Source organism: Anabas testudineus, chromosome 13 (assembly GCF_900324465.2).
Source record: "Anabas testudineus chromosome 13, fAnaTes1.2, whole genome shotgun sequence".
Lineage (NCBI taxonomy): Eukaryota > Metazoa > Chordata > Actinopteri > Anabantiformes > Anabantidae > Anabas > Anabas testudineus.
The window spans coordinates 1,278,632-1,293,925 of record NC_046622.1 but is presented as its reverse complement, the minus strand read 5'-3'; the positions used below and the strand labels follow the sequence as shown (position 1 = coordinate 1,293,925).

Genomic DNA, 15,294 nt, shown 5'->3' with positions numbered 1-15,294 from the left:
ACGAAGACTTTTAAAGTTACTGAGCTTTGAATAATAAACAATCTAATTTAAAACTGAAGCCCAGTTTAATTTGTGAAATATTTCTAAAAGCATCAACTTGTCATTAAAAATTCAGCATTTTTGAATCTGTAAATATGAATTTTCAAGGTTCACCTGAACAAAACAAGATGTCTCTGTTCTCATTGTGTGGAAGTTAAATCCTGCAAATCCAACACATGCTGAGATCAGCTTCCACATATTGTGCTTGTACGTGCATGTCTTTAAGTTTTAAAGTGAGCTCATTGAAACTTTCCATGTAGAGTGAAACTGGCGGGAAACACAGTCCACGATGAGCAGAAGGACTCAGGTTGAGAGTGGGGTTGTGACTGAAGCCGATCACCTGCACGAACAATGATTGTTAACGTTGTGAGTCAGTTCATTCATGAAACAAACATCATTTCTTTCTCTTCTCTCAGGATTTGTCTCAGTTCCTCAGAAAGAGAAACGTTCAGCACCACCACTCCTACACCGAACTGATCGCAGCACCGTTAGTGAAACAGTGATCAATAAACACATTTCCTGATTGACAGATGAGTTTTGAGCACAATAGCTGAGTCACACTGAGAAAAGAGGAAGAGGAAGAGAAATGTGTTGTTCTGTCAAACACTGATAAACACCTGCTGCCACCAATCAGGGACTTTTCTTGAGAGGGGAGCAGGGACCAGGCTGTGTGAGAGTTCCTCTTATATCCTGCACCCTGAATTCATCGGTTGTTGTTTCTGTAATTTCCTCCGTTCACTCAGTCTCCCCCGCCCTGTGTGTTGTTTAGTGAGGTCATTCTGGTTCTGAAACCATAACCACTTGGTTTTACAGTAATACTTGGATATTAAAGAGTTAAAAGCTGCATTGTTGGAATGACAAGACTGATTTGCTTCACACCAAGATGGACACAAAGGTTCAGAAATCCAGCTTTTATTTGATGCTATATGCATCTTAATATGTTCAACATCTTTTCTACCAGATGACCCAAATTCACAGTGAGTGAAATTATTAGAATAAATCAAATATTGTAAAAAAGAAAGTATTTAAGTGAATAAAACTTAATCTGTGTCTGCAGCCTTCCTCAGCTGTTCCTTGTTTCTTACTTCAGTTTCCTTTCAGGTAAAATCCATGTTCCAGTGGGTCCAGTCCAGCTGACTTTCCTGTTCAGTCTAAAACCTTCCACGTTTCCCTCCGATGAATTCATATGTTCAACTGCTTGTTTTGGATCGTTGTCTCCTCCCAGTTAGATTTGATGGATTTCTCTGTAAATTAACAGAATAAATACTTGGGTCCACAGTGAATTCTTCCTGCTTCTGCCATCATGACTTAAATCACCAGTAAAGATCAATAAGTCTGCTCCAGGAGCAGCGATGCAGCCCAAGCCATGACCCTTCCTCCACCATGCAGCACAGATGAGCTTGTATGGTTTGGATCATGAGCAGATTCTTTCCTCCTCAGCCCATAAAGATAAAGGTTTCAGAACTTTTCTGGGTCATCTCTGTATTTTTCTGTAAGTTGATGAGGGGTTTGCATCTTGGTTATGGCCTCGGTGTATTTCTGCTCATGAAGTCTGACGGTGACACCCTCACACCCTGACACCATGCTTTAAAACTACTAGTTAAAGGAACCCAGACAATATGACCTCAAATATTTGATCTTGCAGTGCAACGTTTTAGGGTTTAGTTTCTCACGGCACTTGGTTAAGGTGAGAAAAACATTGTGGTCTGCCTTCATACAAACAAATGTGACATTTGTGAACATCTATTCACACACATCTTACACTTTAAACTAAACCGCAACCTTTACTTAACATTAAGCAAAGTCCTTTTGTTTCCCAAACCCAACCACACACTGGACTCTGGAGTCAAACCTGGGTTTGTGGTTTGGAAAGTCCTGCACATTATCACCGGACATCCAGCCGCAGCCCCTTACGTAACTTTCTTTCTGTTGTAAATGTAGTGTTGGATTGAGTTGAACATAATTAAGTATCTGAGACGACAGTCTAGTTGTACAGAAAGTTATTTTTTAGAGAACAGGGTTGGGTATGTTCATGTACGAAGAGTGAGATCTGAAGCACATGCACTCCCATCCGGCCACATATTCATTGGATTTTTCAGTTCTGCATTAAAGAGGGACTCAAACGTAGTGTGTGACACTTCTCCTATTTTTAACCTGTTTGACTCAGCGTGTCACTAACAACAATCACAACCAGTCAGGCCCACGTTTACGCTGTCAATCCAACAACCAGGACCAGTTCATGCTGTTTTTTTTTTTTACTGCACTTCAGTTCAGCAAACAAAACAGTGCACGATGTTTATGTCACAATGAATTTATGGCTCGACGATAATAAACACGAGTTTCACAAGACTTGAAACTGTGAACAGATAAAATAAAACACCTGCACTACACATTCAGTTATTCTTCTCCTGTCTCATGTTCTTGTGTCTTTTTTCATTTTGTCTTTTGCTTATAATGACACTGGGCCGTGTTATAGATTTTTGTCACATTAAGGACTTCATGCATTAAGAATGTCTATTTCCTGACACAACAATTGACAGACCAGTTGCACTGAGCTCAACAGTATGTAAGTAAGTAGGTTTGTGTAGATTGATGATTGATTGTAATGTCTCTGGTCCTGTTCTCTGACTGCCGTTTGTTTTAACATCAGGAAGTTTCAGAAAAAGTCCAAAGGCTTGTTTGGTTTTCTTTTCCTAGCAGGAAGCAGGAATTTCCCAGTTTGTTCTTGCACTGGAACACAACATCAGTTTTGAAACCTGATTGGCTGATGGTGGTCAGGTGTAATAAGTTTGAAAAGGTCAGCTGATCCAGTGCAGCCTGTTTGTTTGCTGGTGTTTTGCTCGTTGCTGCTGAAGGGGAAGTAAAGAAAATGTTTGCAAACCCAACGTACAGGTACAATGCCAACACACCTGAAGGTGAATGATGATGAACAAACATGACTTCAGTCCAACTGTAACACATTGTCACGTGTTATTTAAAGGTCACGTCCTTTGAACACATCATGAGTTGTGGCCATATTTATTTACTCTGTTCTCCTGGTTATTTATAGAACACATTATATGAAGCTAGAGAGCAGCTGAGTGAAGTCCTGAGCAACAGAATAATGTTCTATTTGTTGAAAAGGAAACTCTAACGTGCTGTGGTAATTTACATTTGAGTCCCAAATTCTGAACAAAACAAACGATCGATGGTTGACGCCCAGTCAGAAATAGGAATGTTTGTGAAGCTTCACTTTGCAGGAATGTTTTAATTTTGCCTTTAAAAAATCATACAAAGTTGTCCATCAAACAGAGGAACGGTCTCATCTGTCCAGCAGCTCTGTGTGCAGGCCCATCAGCATGAGAGGAGGAAGAGGAGTCCCCTGTCATGAGGATTGTAACAGGTTTGTATTAACTTCAGTGTAGAAGACAAGACTTTGCACACACGTTAGCATCACCTGACTTTGTTTGTTCCTCTGTTGTAGGTCACTAAGAAGGTTTCCACGAACTGGTGAGTTTCTCTTTTCGTTCTTGATTATTTTTACTGAGCACCGTGATGTTGGCAGAATAAACCAGCAGTAAGCAACTGTAAACACAGATTTTATTTTTCCCTTTCATGCTTTTATGATTTTTATCTTTCTGTTTTGCTACTGCACATGTGACAGGAAGTAAAATAATACTGATTCAGTTTGTTGGGCCACAGGCTCCAGTTTGGCTGACCCCCACTGGCTGATTGTGTTGCTTTGTTTCCTGAAATTCGCTTCATGGCAGCAAATCATCCCCCATCAGTCATGGTGTTGTTTCATGAGAATCCAGTGCAGACGTCTCAGCACAATGTCTCTGGAACTGGAGCCCAGCCACAGAAAGCTGTTTCTAGGTCAGCACTAAATCTCAACCTTTGACATCACCGCCAAAATGTGGATATACGCGATCGGCCAAAGTCAAGGTCACTTCTGTTGTTTCAGATGACGATTCTGAGAATTTCTGCAGAAACGAATTTACCACGAACATTCACTTCTACAGACTTACTCCTCATAGACATGCCTCTCTTAATATGGAGAGTGGCTCCTTCCACAAGTCATCAGCAACACATGACAGAGATCAGATTGAATCCTACTGGCCCTCTAAATAATAGTCTCCTGTTGCACTGATCTCTGATGAATTTTCACTTTAACAGCTTCCAAAACAGAAACTTGCAGAACCAGAAGCCAAAGTCTCCAAAGGAAAAGCTTGATGGATTCTAATACAAAGAGTAGGTTAAGATGTATAAATGTTACCTGCAGCTTTGTTAATCAATAAATCAAAAAGGAAAGTAGTTCTTCATGGCAGCTGGGAGCCAAACTATTTACTATATGTCTCAGCTGATATTAAACTCTGTGAATTGATAAAGGCCCAGTAAATAAGGCTGTAGTTGTGTTCATGGCTGCATTTATAACGGGGACTTTAGTGGGTCCAGATTCAGGACTGGACCTGTTATGTGTGCAGTTTTCCCTCAGTGCTGCTCACAGGTAGATAAAAGAATCGGTGTGTGTTTGAGTTTCAGTACCTGGCAGTGCTGTTGTGTTTCGAGCTTAATATAAACTGTTCTGTCTTCGGTCCAGGTTGGTTGATCTCGAGATGCTGCGTTTTTAATAGAGAAGTTGTTTATGTGATAAAATGATCTCTCACACAAACTCTTCACCCAGGCTGAGAAATATTTTCCTTTCAAATTCCCTGTTAAGTAAAGTCAACCCTCAAGCAGCGATGACTTCAGACATGTTGGTTTAGTAGAACTGGACAAACTAGAAGCTGCTTCTGTTTAATTGGCTCATTAATTGCATTGGATTTGTGCAGCTTTCAAACATGTGTGTGGAGTTTATATGTCAGTCAAAATGAACCAAACACCCAGTTCTCACAGAGATGGTGCTCAGTCCGAAGACATCTGGCTGCTTGTTCTATAAATACACATTTTAATGAGAAGGCTCTTGTTCATGAGTAGTTGGAGGATGTCGGCTTGCAGAGACACACAATTAAAGCTCCCTGATTTTAGCAGATGACAGTAGAAACATGGGAAGTTTCTGTTTCTCAACAACAGATCATTTAACCTAGATTTGAGACGTCAAGGCTCTTTTACAATGTGCACAGGCAGAGAATGATACGACATCAGTTCCTGTGTGTTCCTCTTCCTGTAAAGCATCTATCAGGATCTTTAAAGCCTCAGTGATGGTCTCTATTAAACTGATTCCGTTCTGTGTTAGTAATGTTATGAATCACATCACATTTCTGTCCAGGTGACTTATTCGAACAACTTTACAGGGTGTGCATGTGTTAAAGGGCTTTACGCAATCAACTCTGTTTGTTCCCTTTGTTACCTCTACTGAAAACGTTGTTTGTGGTTTATGTGACCTCGGACCACGCTGTGGCTGAACTACAGTGATGTGAATCTGAACATAAAGCTGGTTTTGTGTGATAGGAGCTCAGATAAAGGAAGACTCTACCAGGAAAAACCTTGACATGTAGAGTCCATTCTTTGTGTCAGGATTTCCCCTCTGTCCCTTTAATCTCATGTGTTTCTAATGATTCTCTGGAAAACGTCTTTGCAGATGAACCTGAAAGTTTCCCAACAAGATTCTGCAGTGAATCAAACACACATGTTCACAATCGTCAGCCCATTCAGGTTGAAAGCAACAAACTCATCAGGCAGATTTCACAAAAAGATCCGTTTTACTCACAGCTGGTTGAGACCTGGTTCAGAGTTGTTGTCTCTGAATGTTCCCGTGTGGGAGCTGCTGTTGTTTTATATCTATTATTCTAATCTAATATTCTATTATTATACTTTATATATGTACATACATACATTAGCACTAGTAGTAGTATTGAAGTAGCATGTCTTCCTAACTGGTGAGAGAGACCACTCCATTTGCTTTGGCGTTTATTTGTATTTTTAGGTATGAATTCTTAATTCTGCTTTATTAATAGGGAGATTCTTGCAAAGACAGCTAGATTTAATGTTAATGTTAGTTTTTATGTACAGTTGCAGGTCATCTGCTGTCCCTTTTTAAATGATGAATACAGACTATGGCTACTATAAGACAGCCTTCGTTGCCACTAGTTATTTAATGCACAAAATATTTGGGGAGATATCCAACTTCTATTATAGAAGAATGTGTTAATATAAATACTGTACTTGTGGTACTAGTTGTAATCATGACCACTAAATAATGCATCACTTGAATTTATTTCCTGTTCCCATCACATTTTAAACCCTTCTACGTTTCATAAGCGCCACACCAACTCATTAAAGTTTTCTCCCTATTGACTTCCTGAGAAAACTAAAAGGTGACTTTTTGAAAATTGTGCATTTACTTGGACTTGAGTCTGTTCAGCCTGATCAAAACTGTTCAGACTTGTCTCAGACTTGACTTTAGTGGGCTTGGCTACAGCTCTGACAGGCAGCTCGTGGTTGATTTCTCCGAACGTGTAGACAAGAGCAACACACACCAGTCTCAGTCAGACCTGTTATTTCTAGTCGGCGCCTCTGCTGGCATTTCTTAACTTCAGCACAAATCCAGAAATCCAGCACCAGTTTAATTACATGCTCAACTTAATCAGCTCAAATGTGAACCTGTCCTTAAAACAATAGGTGTCTTAAAACAACCGACACATATGAACCCTGAGAACGGCCTTGCTGTGACATTCCTCCTCCTGGTAACAAAGACCCAAGAGACTCTGGATTCTTCAAGTTTAAAGTGATGGGCTGACGTCCATTCCTTCAATTATGAAACATGTTTATCTGAAGACAGCCCGCTGTGTTATTCAGGGAGTGAATCGTCCAAACTTGCAGGTATTAAGTGTATTTACTTCTTAAACAAACAAACGTTTGAGGAACGTTGCAGAAATATGCTGATAATTTTCTTCCTGTGCTCCAGTTAGTTTACACAACCCTTCCGTAAAACTCACATTAGCATCATGTTAAGCTGAGAAATCTCAGAATTCAGTGGTAAATGCAACGTCCCCACATCGTGTTTATTGCAGCTTTACATTAATTCAATTAGTCAACATATTTTAAATAATTCTTATCCTTTGTATTAATTATGACTTCAAGTTTCCTTATTGAGTCCAGTGAGTCCACAAGATGAGGTGTACAGGTTTAAAAGTGATCAAATAGAGAGAGCATGGTTTTGACTTTGTGGTGTCATTACATTAATTTCACATGTGACACATTGGTCCACAGTGATTTACTGTGCAGACATGTATCCAGACTCAACAGGAAACAGCTAGGGGTGTGATCAGAGGGGGTTACTAATCTGTGTGTTCCTTAATCGGGCAGTAAAGAAACCACCTTCTTTGACCTTAGACCAAAACCAACTTGTGTGAAGAACTGACCACAGGCTGTAAATTGAGGTTACACACAAACCGGCTGCTGTGGCTGGCAGCTCTCTGCAACAGTTATTAACAACTGAAACTTCAAAGACAAACTGCAGCTCATAGAAACAAGAGACTCGTCACTGAAGGAACAAATTACCTAATCACAAAACCAAAAAAGTCTCTTTCTTTTTCTTGTTTCGTCAGAATGAGAACATATCAGTATCTGGTTCCTTCCAGAGAAACGATTACTGGAGTGAGTGGGTGAAAGAGTGGCTGATGGGAAGAAGGCCAGGGCTTTGCTGTGGAGAGCGAAAAGGCTGTGAGTGTGTGTGTGGGAGTGTGTATGCATACAGTACATTGATACCTGATACCTAACTCCACATTTTACACTCTCAAAAAAAGATCGTCCTAATTCACTACGGAACACAAACTAACCTGTGCATGTAAATCAATGCCATGTCTGGTTTCCATTACTTTCTATGTGCAGTGAATTTGCCAAAAGTCTGTTACTAAAGGAATCAAAAGTTGGAGCCCCAACTTGTCTAATATTTTTTGAAATCAATAAATTAGATTTAATTTAAATTGTAATTGCTTTTCTGCCAATATAGCAAATAAATATAAAGCTCTATAATAATTTGGCTAGTTTTTGCCATGCAATTATCACCATATTAGTCTCTATTAGAACACAGCTAGGAAATGGGATGAGCAGTTTCTTCTTAGAGAGAACAGAAGAAGTCCAGCAGGGACCTGGTTCAGCATCGGTGAGCTTCATCTGGATGGATGGATTCTTCCGTAGTGCAGGTATGCTTGGTCAGGAACAGTTTTAGTGGAAGGAGAGAAGCAAGGCAACCACTTTTTGTCTTTCTGCTTGTACTAATGTGATGTGAAAAGACAAACAGCGCTGCAACACTTCGACAGACGTGTCAGAAGATGAAGCTCAGCTTTGGGGGAAGATGAACACCCTAAATCCTTTTTTTCTTTTTTTTTTGTGACATTAAATGATTTTTTTCAAGGTGGATTTTCTATTTTCCTGAAAGTCTTTTGAGCACTGTAGCAATGAGGTGGTTACTTTGGCTGACATGTACTTATCACAAGGTGTGAATTCAGTGGAAGATGAGGTCAAAAGTCAGACGGGTTTCCTAGTTTAGCTACACTGACAGACAGCTGCAGAATTCCTCTTAAAACATCTGGAACTTTGTTTAAACCTGTTATTAACACAAGCAGCTCACGTGGGTCACAACCTGTGGTGACCTCATGTTACATGGACACAGTGTTTTTTATCAAAGCTCTTTGGCTGTGATGCACAACTTGTACCCGTTTTCCTTCTACTTTTCACCCAGAACCACTCATATCAGATCTCTTTAACATAAGCAAACCTTTTCCACAGAACGAAGCCCCTGACATTGTTTAGAATTTCTCAAGCACTAAATCAGATTCTGTTTGTTGGAAGGTGAACGAAAGATGCAACGATGCATTTACACACACTGTGTAAGTCATTTTCACACTAATAGTGATACAGTGGTATCATGCTCGAAGTGTATGTACGTCATGCTCAAGGTGTTTCTCCAAATTTAGACCACACATCTAAACTCTGTGTAAAAGGTAGGCATTGCTGTAAAGACTAAAGATAAATTCCCTTCAGTCAACGTCTTGAGAAAATAGAATAACTTTTGCGGTTATACATACATACGTACATTAAGAAGTCAAATCTTGGTTCTGAGAGTAAACTCTATTTTCCCACTGGGGATAATTTCTGTGATAAAGTCCATAGCTCATATAGATACTGAAACCAAAAAATAAATCACAAGCAGACATCCTATTGTAATAAAAAGCACACTTTTAAAGTCGATGAATATCAGTTTATCATAGTTACGGACGTTCTCTGGGATTATTGCTATTCCTGTCAAACTGGAAAGACAAATTCACCTTCACACATATTGCACATTAACGAGGCTAATTCATATGATTATAATGTACACTGAAGACAGTTGGTGTTGTATCTGTTGTGAGCCTGATTTCCGATTCTCATCGGTAATCTGGGGTTCTGAGGGTATCTGGTGACATGATCACTTTTCACAGATTCATAGTTTGTGCATCCAGAAAGTATTTACACTATTCACTTTTTGTTGTCACTGCTTTATTCCAAAATGGGTTAAATTCATTACTCAAAATTCTACAAAAATACCCCATAATATCAAAGTGAGAGAAGTTTGACAGAAAAAAAAATTAAAATTAAAGTATTCACGGTCTTTGCTCAGTACTTCTTTAAACCACCTTTAGCACCAGTTACAGCCTCAACTCTTTTTGAGTATGATGCTACAAGCTTAGCACCTATTTTTGGGCAGTTTCCCTCATTCTTCTTTACAGAACTTCTCAAGCTCCATCAGGTTGGATGGGGAGCATTGGTGCAAAGCTGTGTTTAGATCTTTCCAGAGATGTTCAGTTGGGTTCAAGTCTGGACTCTGGCTGGACCTCTCAGTGACATTCACAGAGTTGTACCGTAGCCACTCCCTTGGCTGTGTGCTTAGGGTCGTTGTCCTGTTGAAAGATGAACTGTTGTAGTCTGACGTCCAAAGTTCTCTGGAACAGGTTTTTATCAAAGATGTCTCTGTATGTTGCTGCATTCATCTTATCCTTTATCCTGCTGCATCCCCACAGCATGATGCTGCCTCCACCATGCTTCACTGTAGGGATGGTATTGGCCAGCTGCGAGTGGTGCGTACATAATGTGTAGAATTCAGGCCAAAGTGTTCAATCTTTGTTTCATCAGACCTGTTTCCCATGGTCTGAGAGTCCTTCAAACCTTTACTGGGGAGTGGTTTCCATCTGGCCCCTCCACCGTACAGGCCTGATCGGTGGAGTGCTGTAACATTATTAAAGTTCAGAAAAGGTTAAGTAATTACTTTCTGGATGCACTGGTTATGATGATTCAAATAGCTTGCTTTTCTCCCACAGACAGCTGTTTATGTTTCATGTTGATTTTTCTTTTTAAAACCCAAAAGAAGTCATTTAGAGCTAGTTATTATCTGGAAATCGGTCTCACAGGACAAACCCGGTTCCCAAGAAAAATCCAACATCTAAAATGTGGCTAGTGTGATGCAAAATGTGCTATATCTGTGCTGTTAATCAAATAATAATCAAATCAATCAAATAATGGCTGAAATTCCCAACTATCCATCTTGTGATCTTAAACCCAAATGTCATTGATGTACAGAGATGGCAGGAAGGATACAACAGTTCTACCAGGAAGAACTATTTTTCCTCAGATGGTCTGTCTATCCAGACAGCTGACCTCTACAATTATTAATGAATACAGATTCAGAGGGAGGTTTTTGGAGTGGATGATGAGTGTATAAAGCTCATTGTCACTTTAATAACCCGAGTTCAACTGCAGGGTTGCATGTGTGGGACACTTTGATTGAGGTTACGGAGAGATTGTGGTTTTGTTAGAGGCTAAATTATGATGTTGTCACTGTTCATTTTTCCTCTTTGAAGCCAGACAACAACAGTCCTTTCCTAATCTCTGTGCTGCGAGAGCCAAGACATAAAGCTAATACCACTGTAGTGAGACAAACTCTGTGTTTTACTGCAAGACTGGATATTTCACATAAAAGAAATATGTTGCGCAGTTTCAACATATTTGTGACTTATTCCTCATCATGTTGATAGACGACATAATCCAGTTATGTTCCCTGTAAAAAAACACTGTAAGGAAGCTGGGTAGGACTGGCAGTTTGACTTTAGCATAAAGGTTGACAGACCATATAGACATACTAATTTATAGACAGAAAAAACATTGATGATTAAACTTTTAAATATTAAAAAACAAACATTGCCTAGTGAAGCAGAGTCTGTCTTTCCGATACAGGAGCACAAGGCAAACACGAAGTCACCACATCGGTGACCTTGGACCCTACATCCTGTTTGTGTGTTAAATTATTACAAAAGAACATAACTGGAGCATTTTGGAGTGTGACAGAAAGAATGAAGGATAAGGACACTTTTCAGTTTTAACCAACAAACACTAATGAATCAACTCCCCCGCTCTCGATTCTTCTCTCCTGTTTACTGTAATCGACTCACTCCAGTCTTCTTTTGTCCATCTGTTTCCCAACTCGGTTTGGCAAGACTGTAAAGAACATGTCAGACAACATCTGCAGAACGGACGTTTATCATTTATACCACAATTAACATGATAAAAATACTTTTGACCACAGGCAGTGTGGGGTGGAAACGTGGGGGGACTCATTCAAACGTTTGTGTGGGAGTCAAAGTATGAGAAGTAATGACATTAATGGTAAGTAAACACAATACATCACCATAAGTAACCGAGTCATTTAAATTGTGATTATTTCCAAATATCAGCAACAATGTTCTGATCTCAGTCCTTTATTTATCAAGCATGATGGTGGTTGACATGAATCTGACCATGTGCAACATATTGGTCGCACATGGTCAGATTCATTTGTACGTTTCTGGTCTTAATGGCAAATTCACATCAGTGGCTGCATAAACAAAAATGTAATTACACTGGATGATATGTCCAGTGTATGTGTATGAAATGATTTCACCCAGAGTCAGGAAGCAGCGTTTCCACTTCCTGATAGTGTTCAATTATTACAAATGAGTCAAATAACGTTGATGGAGAAAGTTCTTGTTTTTATTAACCTGCTTCAATGCATTTGTGGGTTTACAGTGCATGGATACATGCTTTCTAAAGTCCTACATGACCTGCTGTCTCAGAGTAATCTGGTAAAACTAAGTGCATCGATCAGCCCTCACTGTTTTTTTATTTTTCCCAACCTTTGAACTGCCTTTTCTCAGTCTGTTGGCACTATGCCTATATTCAGTAGACATAGCAGATTAACTGGACACAGGTTTAAAAGTGAAACATGACTGATGATTAATGGATTTATAATTTCAGCATTAGTGTTCAGGTCTTGAAATGGTTTGAGACACTTTAGGATAAGTGACCCAATCAGTGAAACAGTTCATCACGGTTAGGTTGCCCCAGTTCGTTGTTTGATTGAGACACTGTTGATAACAATTTTCGTACAAACCTAAAAATTATTCTAAACAATTACAAATAAATCCAAACAAGGGCTCTGTTAGAAGAGACGTGACGGAGCACTTTGAAAGAGATGACTCTAACTTCCCCGTGCGCGGTTTCAGGTCCAAACCTGGAGGAGGGAGAGAATGTTGGATCCAGCTCGAAGGGCCAAGTTGTTTGGAAAATCTTTAAATAACTGGAGACAATCATCTAAATTCTTATGGTAAAGTTTACGTACTGCAGTTTACATCAACAGAGTTGGATGCGTCTGCTCGCAGGCAGACTAGTTACAGCGTCTTTTATAAAAAAGCGAGGAAGTGAAATTCCTAGTCCATTCCTGTTTTCTATCTAGTACATGGTGTTACTGCTACCTTCCCGATCACATCTATTTGTCTACAGTGGCAAGAAAAACTTTGTGAACCTTTTGGAATTTCAAGGTTTTCTGCATTAATTTGTCATAAAATGTGCTCTGATCTAAGTATGTGAACCCCTAGCCTAATGACTTCTCCAAGAGTTAATTGGAGCCAGGAGTGAGCCAACCTTGAGTCCGATCAGTGTGATGATATTGGATGTGTTGCTGAAAGCTGTCCTGCCCTTTAAAAACACACACCAGTTTTAGGTTTACTGGTTTCAAGAAGCACTGCCTGATATGAACCATGCCTCGCAGAAAAGACAGACTGTCTACAAATGGAAAAAGTTCAGCACTGTTGCTACTCTCCCTAGGCGTGGTCGTCCTGTAAAGATGACTGCAAGAGCACAGTGCAGAATGCTGAACGAGGTAAAGAAGAATCCTAGAGTGTCAGCTAAAGACTTACAGAAATCTCTGGCACATGCTAACATTTTTGTTGACACATCTACAATAAGAAAAACATCAAACAAGAATGGAGTACATGGGAGGACACCACGGAGGAAGCCATTGCTGTCCAAAACAAATATCGCAGCACGTTTGAAGTTTGCAAAAGAGCACCTGGATGTTCCACAGCACTACTGGCAAAATATTCTGTGGACCGATGAAACCAAAATTGAGTTGTTTGGAAAAAACACACAACACTATGTGTGGAGAAAAAAAGGCACAGCACACCAACATCAAAACTTCATCCCCACTGTAAAACATGGTGGAGGGAGCATCATGGTTTGGGGCGGCTTTGCTGCCTCAGGGCCTGGACGAATTGTTGTCATTGATGGAAAAATGAATTCCAGAGTTTATCAAGACATTTTGCAGGAAAACGTAAGAACATCTGTCACCAACTGAAGCTCCACAGAGGATGGGTGATGCAACAGGACAATGACCCAAAGCATACAAGTAATTCAACAAAAGAATAGCTTCAACAGAACAAAATACACCTTTTGGAGTGGCCCAGTCAGAGTCCTGACCTCAACCCTATTGAAATGCTGTGGCATGACCTTAAGAGAGCCATTCACACCAGACATCCCAAGAATATTAATACACTGAAAGAGTTTTGTGAAGAGGAGTGGTCCAAAATTACTCCAGATCGTTGTGCAGGTCTGATCTGTAACTACAGGAAGCGTTTGGTTGAGGTTATTGCTGCCAAAGGAGGGTCAACCAGTTATTAAGTCCAAAGGTTCACATTCTTTTTTCACCCTGCATTGTGAATGTTTACTCCTTTACAGTTGTTCTGTTTCTTATGCTTTAGGCCGCTGTTGGCTTCAGCTGAAAAATATAATAAAAAACAAATAAACGAAACACAATAATGAATGCTTTGCAGATGGACTCGGTTGGAAATCTTTTGCAACTTGGAAGCCCCCCCACCTACACAGTTACATCTTTCTTTGGATAGTTGGAAAGTAGGGGATTTTCTTAAAGCCCGATCCCAATCTGAGCCCTTTACTGTTCAAAATCTCCATGTTGTAGTTGATCTTAAAGACATTTGGCCATGATAAGTTAAAGTGGGAGTTTTAGTACTGCACAGTAGATCTGAGTGTGAAGGAATGCAGCTGCAGCCCCAGCAGGCCGAGACATGTTAGACTTCAGTGAAGAAAGCATCAGATTCCTATCAGATTCATTTTAGCCACTATCAATCATTCAAATTACTCTGTACTGATCCTGGATTAGCTTGAGACATGCCTATTATGAAGTTAGAGGATGGACTTGGGATGACTCATGGTGTCGTCCTTCAACTCTCTGCTCAAGTGCAGCTAAAGGTTTGTGCTGACTTCACCATGCAGTGATGTAAATATGTACAGAAGGATCATCTAGTCATCTGTGATGCTGGATGTGGTCAGAGGTGAATCAGATTAGATAAATACTTGATTATGTTGTCTTAAAGATACATTTTCTCTGTAGCAGGAAAAACCTGAAGTACATTTAATCAAGTACAACTCAATCCAAGTGCTTGTTTTCTTCCAAAAGGTAAAAACACAAATTAGCTGTTCAGCTTTTAAAAAGACTTAAAAGCCTTAGTAACTATCCACTTTTTTGTGCTGTTCCTTCTTTTCACAGTTTAAATTTCATCATGATGCTGTTATCTCTAACTGAAAAGAGTGAAGTTACTGTGCATTAGTCAAAATTCAGCTAACTGGAGACAACACCGAGGCGAAAAGAAACTGTGCTCCTAAGATAAGATGGAATTTGCATTTGCATTTAAATCTCACTGCAGAGTGACAGCTGCGAGTGGACGGAGCAGTAGTGCTGAGATGATGTAGCTGAAGATGTTATGACTGCTGATTTGATGCTTCAGGCAGATACACACCTCATTGATTTATATACTGCCGATGTATGACGTGTTCTTCCTGTTATGTCTGTTGGCGCACACACACTGTTGTTAGTCTTTCCTCGGTAGACACGCTAGTTGGAGCAGCTCACATCGTCCTGACTTTCTACTTTCTGTTTGGCTCAGTTCAGTTCGATGATGAGATGCA

At 39.9% G+C, this 15,294-nt stretch overlaps 1 long non-coding RNA gene across 1 annotated transcript; it reads left to right on the top strand.

The window, feature by feature from the left end:
* The first annotated feature begins 3,082 nt into the window (after positions 1 to 3,082).
* LOC113174509 lies at positions 3,083 to 4,447 on the top strand. Its single transcript, XR_003299908.1, has 3 exons — positions 3,083 to 3,421; positions 3,503 to 3,528; positions 3,721 to 4,447. It is a non-coding gene; the product is annotated as an uncharacterized LOC113174509 (long non-coding RNA).
* The last annotated feature ends 10,847 nt before the right edge of the window (positions 4,448 to 15,294 follow it).